The sequence below is a fragment of the Boleophthalmus pectinirostris genome, unplaced genomic scaffold (genome assembly GCF_026225935.1).
Source record: "Boleophthalmus pectinirostris isolate CB_2022bp ecotype Guang Dong unplaced genomic scaffold, ASM2622593v1 HiC_scaffold_2, whole genome shotgun sequence".
NCBI lineage: Eukaryota > Metazoa > Chordata > Actinopteri > Gobiiformes > Gobiidae > Boleophthalmus > Boleophthalmus pectinirostris.
In genome coordinates, this window is record NW_026571152.1 from 2,213,874 (window position 1) to 2,227,099 (window position 13,226).

Consider the following 13,226-nt stretch of genomic DNA (forward strand, 5'->3'; position numbering starts at 1 on the left):
CCATCTCACAGTTCTGCAGTTTTGAACAGGAAGTCAATGTTTCTATCGTTAACTTGGTTTAGGTCAATATTGCTTTTTATCATAAACAGAAAGTCAAAGCTAAGCAATTTAAGTAAAGCTCACCCATCTTCTTTATGATCTCTTGTATATAGCTGAGATGTTTTTACATATTTTTCCATTTTATTTTGACTTATATATTACATTTGACTTATACAATATACATTTATATAAATTATCCCTTATTTGACACCTGTCTCTTGATATCTTTTTTTTTTTTTTTTTTTTTCTGGTAATTTATTAGTTCCATTTTTATTTATTATATTATGATGAGTGAGCTACTGTGTCCAGTTAATTTTACTTGTGGATCAATAAAGTTTAAGTCTAAGTGTGTTCGTGTGTGTGTGTATATGTGTGTCTGTATGTGTTTGTGTATGTGTATCCATGTGTGTGTTAGTGTGTATGCATATATGTGTTCGTGTGTGTGTGTATGCATGTGTGTGTATGTGTCTGTATATGTGTGTGTGTGTTAGTGCGTGTGTGTATGTATGTGTGTGTATGTGTCTGTATATGTGTGTGTGTTAGAGTGTATTATGTGAGTGTGTGTATGTGTGTATGTATGTATGTATGGAAGTGTGTGTGTGTGTGTGTGTGTGTGGTGTGTGTGTAGGGGTATGTTTGTCTGTGTGTGTGTATGTATGTATGTGTGTTTATGTGTGTGTGTATATGTGAGTGTGTATGTACGAGAGTGTGTGTGCAGGTATGTGTGTATGTGTGTGTTTGTGTGTGTGTGCCTGTGTTATTGTGTGTGTGTATATGTATGCCTGTGTATTTGTATGTGTGTGTGTTTGTGTGTATGTGTATATGTGAGTGTGTGTATGTATGTGAGTGTGTGTTAATGTGTGTGTGTGTGTGTGTGTGTATGTATGCATGTGAGTGTGTGTATGTATGTGAGTGTGTGTTAATGTGTGTGTGTGTGTGTGTGTGTGAGTGTGTGTATGTATGCATGTGAGTGTGTGTATGTGTGTTGTGTGTGTGCGCGTGCGTTCCTCTGACTCCATTCCAGTGCGCTCCTGACTCCGGATCCAGTGACTCCATAACTCCAGTCTCCGGGTTTTGCTCGCCATTTAGCCATCACGGATCTCCCTGTTTGTCTGTCCATGTAGCCGTCTGCGCCTCTCCAAACAAGGATATCGCTCTTTTAACAACTCACGGGATGCTACCTCCGGCTTTGACACACTAATACGCGCTTTATTTCAACCCGGAGGCGGTGAACGGACGCGGGGATCCGATGTTTGTCGCTTGTTTTGCCAGTTTTCCCGTAGATCCGACCGTGTGATGGCGATCATGGCTGCGCTCTAGTGAACTGGGAGCACGTTGACTTGCAGCTTGCACCGTTCAGATCTCCTCTTCTGGATCTTTTTATAAACAGTTTTACCCGGATTACTGTAACCTATGGAGTGCACATGAATGTTGGTCGGATAGGGATTTCTAACGGGGTGAGTAGCCGAGGTATGGTCGCAATTCCTGGTGGATTATGGGGCTGTATGTTTTTCAAACGCGGGTTAGCTTAGCAGGCTAGTTCTGCCTTTGTCTGCAGAGACCGGGGAGCTAAGGGATACGCTTCCATTATCGGACAAGGGGGCGTAAAGAAATTCTAATTCACTATATTTAACCACTGTAACTACCTGGATGAGTTTAAATAGCAAGGTTGATCACATTGGAAGATAATTTATAGCATTTCCTAGCCAGATGATGCAAACAAGTGCAGTACAACAAACGACAGAGCATACTGTAAATCCGGTTCTTTTTTACATCCAGTGTTGTAACAGTTAAAACACCGCTAGCCTCTGTCTTAAAATCCATTTATTTGCGTGTTTTATAGCTCGTTAACGTGAAATGATGTAATATAACACAGAATTTTTGTTACATACTTGATGCTACTTGTTTTGATTAATAGTAAGACTATGTAAATGAATAAATATGCATTAATAAGGATACATTTCTAAGTTAAACGTGTAGTATTAGTAGTAATAGTGGTAGTACTGGTAGTAGTAGTAGTAGCAGCCATGGTAGTAGCCCACAAACTAAAGCTATGAACTGTTGCTTAACTGTGAAGTGGGGAAAGACCTCAATGAATGAACAGTTACATAATTTAACTGTTACTGGGCAACACCGGTACAGAATTGGTAAAAATGACCAAAATAACAAAAAAAATTTTTTAAGATAGCTTATGTTTTTGATCACTATTTAACTTAAAATTGGTGAATTCTGTTATTTAGTCTTTGGAAATGTTAGTAACGAGATCATTCCATAGTAACTAACAAGTCCACCAACTACTTAAACCACTATTTCCTTTGCGTTTTTTTTCTGTTATAGTTCTATAAAATACAGTCTACATATTTTTTTCTCATCTATATCACATCTTTTTCAGTTTTGATCCTATATGCAATTAATTTTCAAGATGATAGTTTGGGTAAGCATTAATGTCTAATTAAGACAACGTTTTATTATCATTCTCATTCTTAAACACATATTCTAGAAATGTTGAATATTTTGTCCTACATTCCTTTATATTTTGGTAAATAATAATACCAGTTTATATAAACAAAATGGATACATCGTCTATCTTTATACAGTTCATGGTATATATTCTGTATTAATGACAAAACATCCATTTGGTTTGGTGTCTAAGATTTTTTAATCATATAACGTGTAAATTCTGGTAATATAGTTGTGTTTCAGCAAAATATTTCTAACATTTTAATTTTCTATCTGGCTTTTTTGCATTTGCCAAGTTGAATTGACTCCTTTACCATAGTGAGTAAGTAAGCGTGAAAACCAAATGCCTTATATTTGCATAAAAGTAGCGTACAATAAGAAAATCCCATGATCATGTCCGATAATGGGTTCACTCATGCCTTGGCTGGAGTGATTGGTGGCGCTGCATTGGCGAACAGTATTATCACTTTACAAATGAGCTGCTGTGTCTTCGTTTATAAAAAATAGCCGTGTAATAAATACCAAATAAGAATTATCTTATCTCTTATGTGTTTTACAATAGCAGGTAGTCATGTATAATGGCTGTATTGTGTCCAGAAGTGTGAGAAAGTTGTAGAGGGAATTGTGAAATCTAGAGAGCAACACCGCGTCCGATAATGGAACTCGTTAGCAGTATAGCGGGCCACAGCAGGCCTCGGTGTCTGGGTGAGAAAATGTCTCAAATACACGTATTTTTCACACTGTTGCACAATCTACGGGCATTTCTGTGAACCCAGTGTGCTTCTTTGCATGTCGCTGTTATTGCAATTAGCAGATATCGAGTGTTTCCGATGGTATTAGCTTGCTTGTTAGCGTTCGGCTAAAGGACACAGGGCCGAGAGCAACCGCCGCTAGAACGATTCGCCTATTTTAGCACCGCTCGTGTTTTTACATGTGTTTTTCCCAGTATTACCACTCGTATTTGAAATATACCTTGTTTTCCTCTATTATTTCTTCGCCCAATGTTTATTTGCGCTTTCATTTTGTATGTATTATAAAAATTGTGCCGCGTTAGCTTAAGTTAGCTCTAAGCTAATTCATGGAGCTCCTGTGCCAAAAAGTGACCCGCTCGTTTAAAACAGAAGAGGTTCTTTGAAAACACTGAAATGAGCCAGTTAGACTGTAATCATATTGATTTATAAATAAGTGATAGGATGGTGTTTTTTCCAAAGGAATTTGCTTTTCAGGCTGAATGTGGGGCCTTGCTCTGTTTTTGCATGTTGAAAAAAGGATTATTCTGAGGGAATCCCCTTGTTTAATTCATATATCATTTAGTATATAACGTTATTTGACATAAGAGAAACATACTTTGCTTCATATGGCTGTAGTTTTGGTACAAGCCTCTTGCTTTGTCTTCTCACTGTCACTGGCACCTCTCTTTTGCTTGTCTGTATAATTTCTTTTCAGAATCAGAGTGCATTAATATTTGTGGCTAAAATATATTTTTCTGAGTCCTACCATAAATAAAAGTACATTAAGTCTCCACAATTTTTGCGAAGTTGACATTTTGGCAGTTTGTCACGATAATTTCTGGCTTTATGAAGAAATCGTGGTATTTTTTCCATTTCCTTTTTAAAAATACTGTTAATTCACATATGAGGGAAATAAATTTTCTGGATTTGACCCATACTTAAATCGGTGCTACTGGGGCAACCTGTCAGCAGTAAACAGATCTGTAGATCTTGAGTTCTAGTCATACTCAGATTGGGAGTCAAACCTGCAGCCATCTAGCTGAGAGTGCTCCACACTCAGTCACATACTTTTGAAAGCTTTTGTGCTTTAAATATCGATTTCATTCAGTGTGTTCAATGTGTTATTTAACCACTCTACCTCAAGTCCAGTTACATGAAAAAGTGCTGCCGACTTGTTCCACAGTGGAAAGTCAGTGGTCACAGAGGAGTGCCTGAACTCTGTGACCTGTGAGACAAAGGTCAGTTACATTATCTCCCACACAGAAGCAGCATGATTTTTATTTATTTTTTTACACAATCTTGACAGTTTTCACAATTTCACTGGAAGTATCAAAAAGTTTAAAAGCTTTTATATTGATTTAGTTCCATTTAGTTCCACGGCATGCCCCATCTGCCCAGCTCAGCTTTTTTAACATTAAACCTAAACCCACAGATTCTCCGGTCCTGTCCGTTCCTTTAGACTGTAGCCCCGGTGTAGTGATGACAGATGATGCGGTGTCGGCGTTAAACTGGTATTTGGCAGAGTCGCCAAATACCAGTCTGAGTTTGAGTCGCCCTCAGACTGAACCTGAACTCAAAGATAAAGGCCATAAACTGTCAGTGTAGAGCAACACTTCACAGGATTTCACCTCTGGAAATGACATGAGGCAATTTGCCAGTAGATTTGGGAACAGTTTGAGTTTGAGTATGGTGACATTAAATTGTTATGCCTCCCAGCTTGTCAGCAGTTATCATTAGTCAACAGTGGTTTTAGTGTAGTCTGCAGAATAAAAGACTTACTGTCTTAGAATTTTTAATGTCAGTCATAATCTCTTTTATTACGAGATGAAACTAAATGAAAATAATATGGCAAGGTGTTGCACAAGATACATTTTTATGTTATGGTAATTCAAACAAGTTAAAGGATACACTTAGCGATTTACCAATTATTAATGCCATGATGAAGCAACCGTGAAATCCTTGATTTTCTTTCATTGCTGTTGCCTCAACACATTGCCATTCCTCAAGTATGCCGCCTGATTTATGAAACCGAAATTTCTGAAATGACAATGTCTCTTCCATTCAATTTCTAAAATCTATTTTACCTATAAAATGTGACAATTATTATCCTTTTTTAGTTCTTAGGATTATATTTTGACCTAAATAATCACAATTATTGATTAGGCTGATAATATTTACATCCCTAATATCACAACACTAAACTACTGTACACTTTCTTTATATAAAAACCTGTGTTCTCACAGGTTGAAGCTTTAGGCAGTTTCACATCAGTTTTCAGTGTTTTTTTTTTGTGTTTTTTTTGCTCAAAGCGGATGTATTTGTTTCCATATTTAGCTGTGACAGTTGCAGATCTTTTCAGGTGTTTTCTTCTGAAGCTGTTGATCTACAGATGGAGGACGTCCCCTTTTATTTCTACAGAGAAACCCAAATTCAACAGTGTTAGTGTTTTGTGGCTGAACTTTCACTTCCTTCCTGGTTGTTTCCTCCCTGTCTTCTGCAGCTGCTGTGAAGGTGCTGTAGTTTCACACTGGAAGTCCTGCTCCAGTGCTTCTGTGCACACTCAGAGATGTTGTTGGCTGTGATTTAGTGACTTATTTTTACGACTCTTTAAGACTTTAGTTGCATTTAGTCAATTAAAGGTTCAATGGTGTCTTCAGTTAGAGCTGCTTGATTATGGAAAAAATCATTATCATGATTATTTTGATCAATATTGAAATCATGATTATTCAAATCATTATTTTTTAGTTACACAATGCATTTATTTAACAATTTTCTCTCTCAAAAAATCATACACTTTAATTTAACCAAAACTTTCAAAGTGAAAATTAATATAGACTACAACTATGTACCTTAGAGCAGTTTTGCGATGTATAAAACATAAAATGAATACAATATACTTTGAACATGAAATAAGGCAGGAAAACATAAATGTATTTAAAATAAACTATATAGTCAGCTGTTCTACAAACTCTCTATATAATATACTTATTTATATAAAAAATATCTAAAAATAAATTTTGTTAAGCTTTAGGGCGCACTCACACTAGGGCTTTAGAACCATGCGGCGCTCATACCATACCAACATGATTTATGAAGCACTTTAAAAACTTTACAGCTGGCCAAAGTGCTGTACACAAACACAGAACAGAATCATGCTCAAGCACGATTGTTGTGGGTTCTATGTTCCGCACTCACACCTGCACAACCGAACCGTTCCACGGCCGATCACGTCATCTCATGCATGTTTGTTAATTAACCCTCACGCTCTCCTCGGGGTCTATAAGTCCCGAAGAAACATTTTTTTCCTTCCCGCTCAAACGAGAAAAATAGCAAGGGAGAAAATAAATGAAAATACATTTTTGGATCTGATTGACCCGCCCCGAGAGAGTGGGAAGGAAAATTTTTTTTCTTCATGTCTATATGACCCCGAGGAGAGTGTGAGGGTTTAACATGTTGTGCAGGAGAGCTAACCCTTTAGCGCGAGAAATAAGTCCAGCGGCAGAAGAGATTTTATTTAGATTTTAGGGATTTATAAGGACAATCGCAGAGGATATGGCTTGGGGTGAGCTAGTAGAAGTTTTGGGAGTGAAGTGAGTGAGTTTAATTTGCCTTTTTACGTAAAGTTCTTGGTAAATTCTAGGGCTGTTTTCTTTTACTCGTGACATAGACATTCATAGACATTCACACCACTGATGGTGACTTATTTGACCAAAGTGTGTGTGTGTATAATATATGTATATAATATAAAAAAATAAATACATTTATATATATATATATATATATATATATATATATATATGTATATATATATATATGTATATATATATATAAAATGTTGTTCGCTGAAGTCTTGTATGTGAATCATGAGTTGAATCAGCGTTTTACATATAAATACATTGTTTCCTAGTACTTTTAATGCATAAATAAATAATTTGTTGCTTTTACATGAACTCTCGTGCTAGGGTAGTTTTTTGAATGCAGTTTGGGTCAGATAAATAGAGATGTGTAATAGTTTTGAGAGCTTTTACCAAACCCAGCTACAGCCCTAGTAAAATAGACCATATCTTTATTTTGTGTTGACACGTCTAGCACAGACTCACAGTGCCCTCTGGTTAACACCAGAGGAGCTGCTGTTGTTGTGTCGTTGGGCCTGATGTCAGTGGAGTCCAGTGTAAACATGACCTCTGGCTCTGGGTCAGTCTGTGTCAGTCTATCATCAGCTCTGCTCCTTCTGTGCACACTAACACTTTGACTGAGTTTGGCCAAAGTTCACGGTGAACTGAAATATATACACCGTGTTCTCATGAAGTTTGTGGAAAGGTGCATTTTACTAGAGATAATACAAAATAGTGCATGTCTTTTGGAGTGGCACCATCCAATTTGAGTGACAATCAACTTTGGTTAAAGTTGGCTGTTGACAGCTAGTGCCAGCTTTGGTAAACTCGGCGTACTTATTTCTGTGGTGTGTTTGCAAATGTTTGATTTAATTTGCTCATATTAAATGAGGTGTTTTCCTTCCACCTCTCGACACCTTGGCACTACATAATTTGCAATCTGCCTTATTCCTCTCGTCCTCCCTAATAATAAAATACTTCCAAACTATTGACAATGACATGATTGAGCATTATTTGTGCATATGATGAGCCGTGTCTTCTGAGTCTTTGTCTCCCGCTAAACATTGAAGTTAGGAAGAACAACAAATGGCCTCCTGAACGTGACCTGTGATGCGTAGTGTTGTGTAATAGTGGCATCGGTGTATGGTATCGACACATTTTTGATGAGTGCGAGTATATTAAGGAAGACTTGGGCCAATTCCCGATACCTCCCTAATCACATTTTTTTTTAGTATTTATTTATTGACCATTGATTAAACAGTGCACTATTGTTCAGTCTTATAGACAGTTCTTTTTGTGAGCTGGGTTGCCTCTACACAGATCTGATGTGTAACTTGGCCTGGTGGTGATTTGTTTCCATAGATAAGAGTTTAATGACTTACTGTGGAAGTAATTCACTGCCACAATTCTAGGAGGCTAGGATTGTGTTTGTGTATACATACTGAAACAGGAAAGCAGAGTACCGTAAATGTAGAGTGGATGTAGAGAGGACCAATCACAGCCCTGTCTGCTTCGTTTAGACGTGTAGTTACAAAAATTCAGAGGTACATGTCGGTCGACAGAGGGGGTTCACGGCGACACAGACAGTTTGATGCATGACCATAAATTGGGCTTTAGTCCTTGTTAAATCAGGCCATGTCTGTGACTGTATAGAGATTTTAACTATGTTATATTGTTTCCCCTTCTCATTTCCCCTTTCTACAAGTTGTATTTGGAATGATTCATGCGTGTTTAAGCAGTCGATTTTATATTGCTGAACAGTAATTTTCTCACCACCACAACTACACATCTACTGCTTTCTTTTTGCTTTGTTTTCCTTAATTTGTAATACATGTACATGCTTCGTGTTATCAGTTTGGGTAGCTATTAGGGATGGGCATGATTAGTCGATTAATTGATAATTGATCATTAAGAATTTCATTGATTACGTTAATTTTAATCGACAAACCGAATGTAGGTTGCTGTGCGTAGCGTGACCAAACAGGTGTGTACATGTGTCTCTGCATCAGAAGGAGCGAGACACAAACAGTCAGTCAGTCTGCAACGTAACAAAACGCAAATGCGTATTTAATGATGATTTGTACAAGAAATTCCACGCTTTCCGTTGCGTTCGGGACAAGTGTGAGTCCATGTGCACAGTGTACAAAGCAGCACATATGTTTCGGTGTCCAGCTTTGCCAGGTGAGAGTCGCGCAATGTCGATGACGAGTCCCCACCTCCCTCCTCCCGTACGGTGTCCTGGTTTTGACAAACACAAATATGGTCACACTAACCTGTATTCCACTGAGTCATGTCTTTTAATCTGACGGAAATTGACCGCATCAGCGCACAAGAGCTGTAGTTTTATCTTCACTTAGTTTATGCAAATTAGCGATGTGGTTTTAAGTTTCGTTTCTGTGAGAGTTGTGCAAAACTGAATTAAATACATTATAATGTCAAACGTATTGATGTGGCTCTAGAGTGGTTACGGTTTATATGTCGTAAAGTTTAATTTATTTGTGCAGATAGTAATAATAATGATGATCATTTTAATATAAAAACGTTAATGATGAATCGATATTCGATCGTTAATTCTTCCGACGATCGATTAAGAAAATTTCATCGAATGCCCGTCCCTAGTAGCTATCCATCGGAGGGACCAAGAGCTTCACGGCTCTGTTTTGATGTTTAGACAACATCAGCTCCCATCGGGTACCACAGTTTTCTAACGTGGAAGTGGGCAGACTTGTTTCTTTTATTAAGTTGTTTTAGATGAATATAGTAATTTAAAATGTCCAAATTCTAACAATGATCCATGTGTGTCATATATTATAATTATTACTACTTGTTGTAAATGAGTTCAAACTAGTTCAGTAACTGTGTATATAGTTCAGGGCTTTGTAGGCAGCTCAGTGGTCCTCAGCGCCGTGATAACACTGTCACTGTTACTTGTGGCCTAACTGCTCGAGCTTCAAATCTTTATCTTTAACCTAATGTCTGTGTCTCTGACAGAGATATCAGATGAAAGGAGAGTTCAGATGAAATCAAACAGTAAGAAGAAAAAAAAAAGGATTGAAGACAGGACATTAAAGGCTCCAAAAATACATTAGCTTGTCCTAATTTACTCTGACCGGAGTATTGTTTTGAAGTGTCCCAGTACACGTATACAGTCCTCCTAGAAATCTCCAACACTACTAACTAGCACACACGTCTTGGTTCATCTTTCAGTTTTGTTTTTGCCCTGGGTTCGTTCTGATTTCACTTTAGTTCAAGATTATCTCTTTTTTATCTTGCTTCCCTCCTGGTTTAGTCGTCATTCAGTTCTGGTTTATGTCTGTTTTAGTGAACACCCTTGTACTAAATCTGCATTTTTCTTATATAAACCACAAAAGGAAATCGCTTGAGATTTTACTTCACATGAATAGTTTACACATCCCTCACCTACTTTTCCTGGTTTCCTGAGTTGACCCATGAACAAACCTTTTGTCAAATTATCAACCATTCCCTTGAGAAAAAAAGAAAAAGAAAAATACACATAACGAGGCACTTAAATGCTACTTTTAACACCATGAAGTTGTGATTCAGTACTGTCTACACACTGTTTCACAATTGTATTATCAAACCCACTAAAAGGACCTTGGCCGTAGAAAGCAGTTGGCAGCCGGGACAGATTCCAGACAGAAGAGTAACTCAAGTCTCCACTGGTTTAAGGCCAAGAGTCCAGAGAGTGCGGAGCTAATGGGCCAGAACCGTGTCAGCAGGATTGTTTAAAGGTCGCCAGGAAATCTTACACCAATTATGACTGAAAGGAAATTAAAATGGTGCAAATTTAACTTTTTAATGATCATTTTATTGGACTGACTACTTCCCCAGCGGCAAATGGTTACTGGTTAGGTTTGTGTTTAGTGTATGAATAGTTCTCTTTGGGTAAGCTCATTTACATGCTAACTTAACAACTGTGAATTTTCCATTGAATAGTTGGTCGCTGGAGTCATTTGGTTTATCTCGAGAGGGGTGGTTTGTAAGAGGAAAAGATTAGGTAGATATCTTGTTTATCAGTTTCAGACAATGAAAAATGTTGTCCAATAATGACCACTGACTGTACAGACATAGCTAATCTACTAGTAAATAGGAAGTGAGCATGGGTGCACTTCTGGCTCCATCAACTCCAGCTCCAATTCACTTTGTATTGAAAAAAAACCTCCTCTGTAACCGCTTCTCTCCTCATTTCTCCTCATTTTGGTCTTCAAATATTCATATTAACCCACTCGACATAATAGATTTTTTTATTTTCGCCGTTATGCCCACAATAGGGATGTAACGATAACCAAAATATTGTGATATCGTATCGTCAAATTTTTCACAATAATACCACGGACCGTCACAATGTATCGAATTACACGACACGGTGGCTGAGTGGCTAGCACTCATGCGGAGGGTTCCGGGTCGCCCGGGCCTTTCTGTGTGGAGTTTGCATGTTTCTCCCCGTGTCTGGATGGGTTTCCTCTGGGTGCTCCGGTTTCCCCCATCAATCCAAAACATGCTACACAGGTCTCCAAGAACAGTTGAGTCAGGGTCAGTTAAATACAATCAATCAATGAATCTGCCCAGGGACGACAGGTGGAAATTAGCACTGGTGCTACAACCTGATGTACAATGCATCTCTCCTGTTAAGGTTAATGCAAAAATTGTATGCTGCCTCTGTCTCAAATAAATAAATAAATAAACAAATAAATTGAGTTATGGTGCAGCAATAGTTATAAAAAGACAGAGGGAACTACATAGACCATGATCCTTTGCTCCATTTCAGTGTAGACTACAAGAAGAAATAACAGTTGTAAGCACTTTTAAGTCTTAGTTCTTTGGATTAAGTCTTGTTAAGGCATTTAAGGGGAAAAAGTTGCATATTAGGCTCCACAAAATATCGCAGTAAATCACAATAAATATCATACAGTGAGATGTATATCGTGAAAATATTGTACAGAGAGATTTGGATATCGTTACATCCCTAATTGAGAGCCTCCCAACCATATCGAGAGCTTCCCCATGATATCGCAATGAATATCATATCGTGATGTTCACACCGTGACGATATCGTATCGTGAAACTTGGATATCGTTACACTCCTAGTCCACAAATCTATTCATGTTCCTAATATGGAACTCGGCGCCAAATTCGCCAAATTCTGTGCAGGCCATGGTGAGCTTCATTTGACAGGAGCTGAATGCTTTTGGTGACATCACACTGGGTGGCAGTAGCTCAGTTGGTAGAGCATTCGCCCACTGATCTAAAGGTTGGCGGTTCGAATCCAGCTCTCGACATAAACATCACAGGTTGAGCGGTCAGATCCACTAACCCACTGGTGTGATTCCAGCTCCCACAGATGAATGCTGTCGTTGTGTCCTTGGGCAAGACACTTAACCCACCTTGCCCACAGTGTCTGCGTACACTGGTGTGTGAATGGGTGAGTGGTTCCTTGTTGTAAAGCGCTTTTTTTTCCACCTTGAAGCTGGAAAAGCGCTATAGAAAAATGTGACCATTTACCATTTTACACTCCCCTTGTCCACTTCTTTATACAGTCTGTGCTAATAAGAATTTTTGGCTTTTTGTTTGAACATAAGACTGCAAGATGTATCACAACTGAAATGAAGTATTATAGCATTGGTACTTGAATTGAATCTTTATTTAAAAAGACACAAACTGATCATTGACGATTCAAAATGACTACTTTCTGTCTTGTCAAACCCTAGTCTTTCAGAGCGCAGACTCCCCCCTCCAGTCCTCTGTTTGGTCTCTGGATGCGCGTCGAGTTGCGAAGCGCCTTGCTCCAAGTTTCCATCAGCTTCGGGTCAGCTCTGTCTCTGTCGTGTTGGTAGACCTGGCTCCGCTCCTCTCATTTCCATATAAAGAGACTGGTGCTGTGGGACGTCCCGCCGCTGATTCACTGTGGCATTAGCGGAGCACAGAGGAGAGAGGGTAATCCACTCTGTCATTTTAACTAGAACAAGCAGAGAACGAGAGCTCATGGTTCTGCTGATGGGACAGTACAGGTGTGCTACACTCTGGGAAAGGAGGTCTCAAAGTTACATGGGAGATGGATGGAACATTTTGTGATGTAGCAATTGATATTCTAATTTTCCAAACCTCCAAAACAAAAATATACTGTCTATTAGAGCCCGACCGATATATCGGCCGGCCGATATTATCGGCTAATATGGGCACTTGGAGACATATCAGCTATCGGCCGATATGCTTGCTGATATGGGCCGATATTTCACGTGGGCATGTTATACCTCGTTATAAAGCTTAGACTCTCTACATTATGTTCATTTAATCCAATTTACAGACAGATAAATGTCCTAATATGTGGCTCCGCATCAGTATTTATCTGTGGTGTAATTTG

General features: G+C 38.4%; 1 protein-coding gene across 1 annotated transcript in view; it reads left to right on the top strand.

The window, feature by feature from the left end:
- The first annotated feature begins 1,103 nt into the window (after positions 1–1,103).
- The window catches only part of znf609a (zinc finger protein 609a), a 44,578-nt gene continuing 32,455 nt past the window's right edge, over positions 1,104–13,226 (top strand). The window contains exon 1 of the mRNA XM_020923925.2: positions 1,104–1,496. The gene's annotated coding sequence lies outside the window, so the exon portion shown is untranslated. The remainder of the gene's footprint in view (positions 1,497–13,226) is intronic.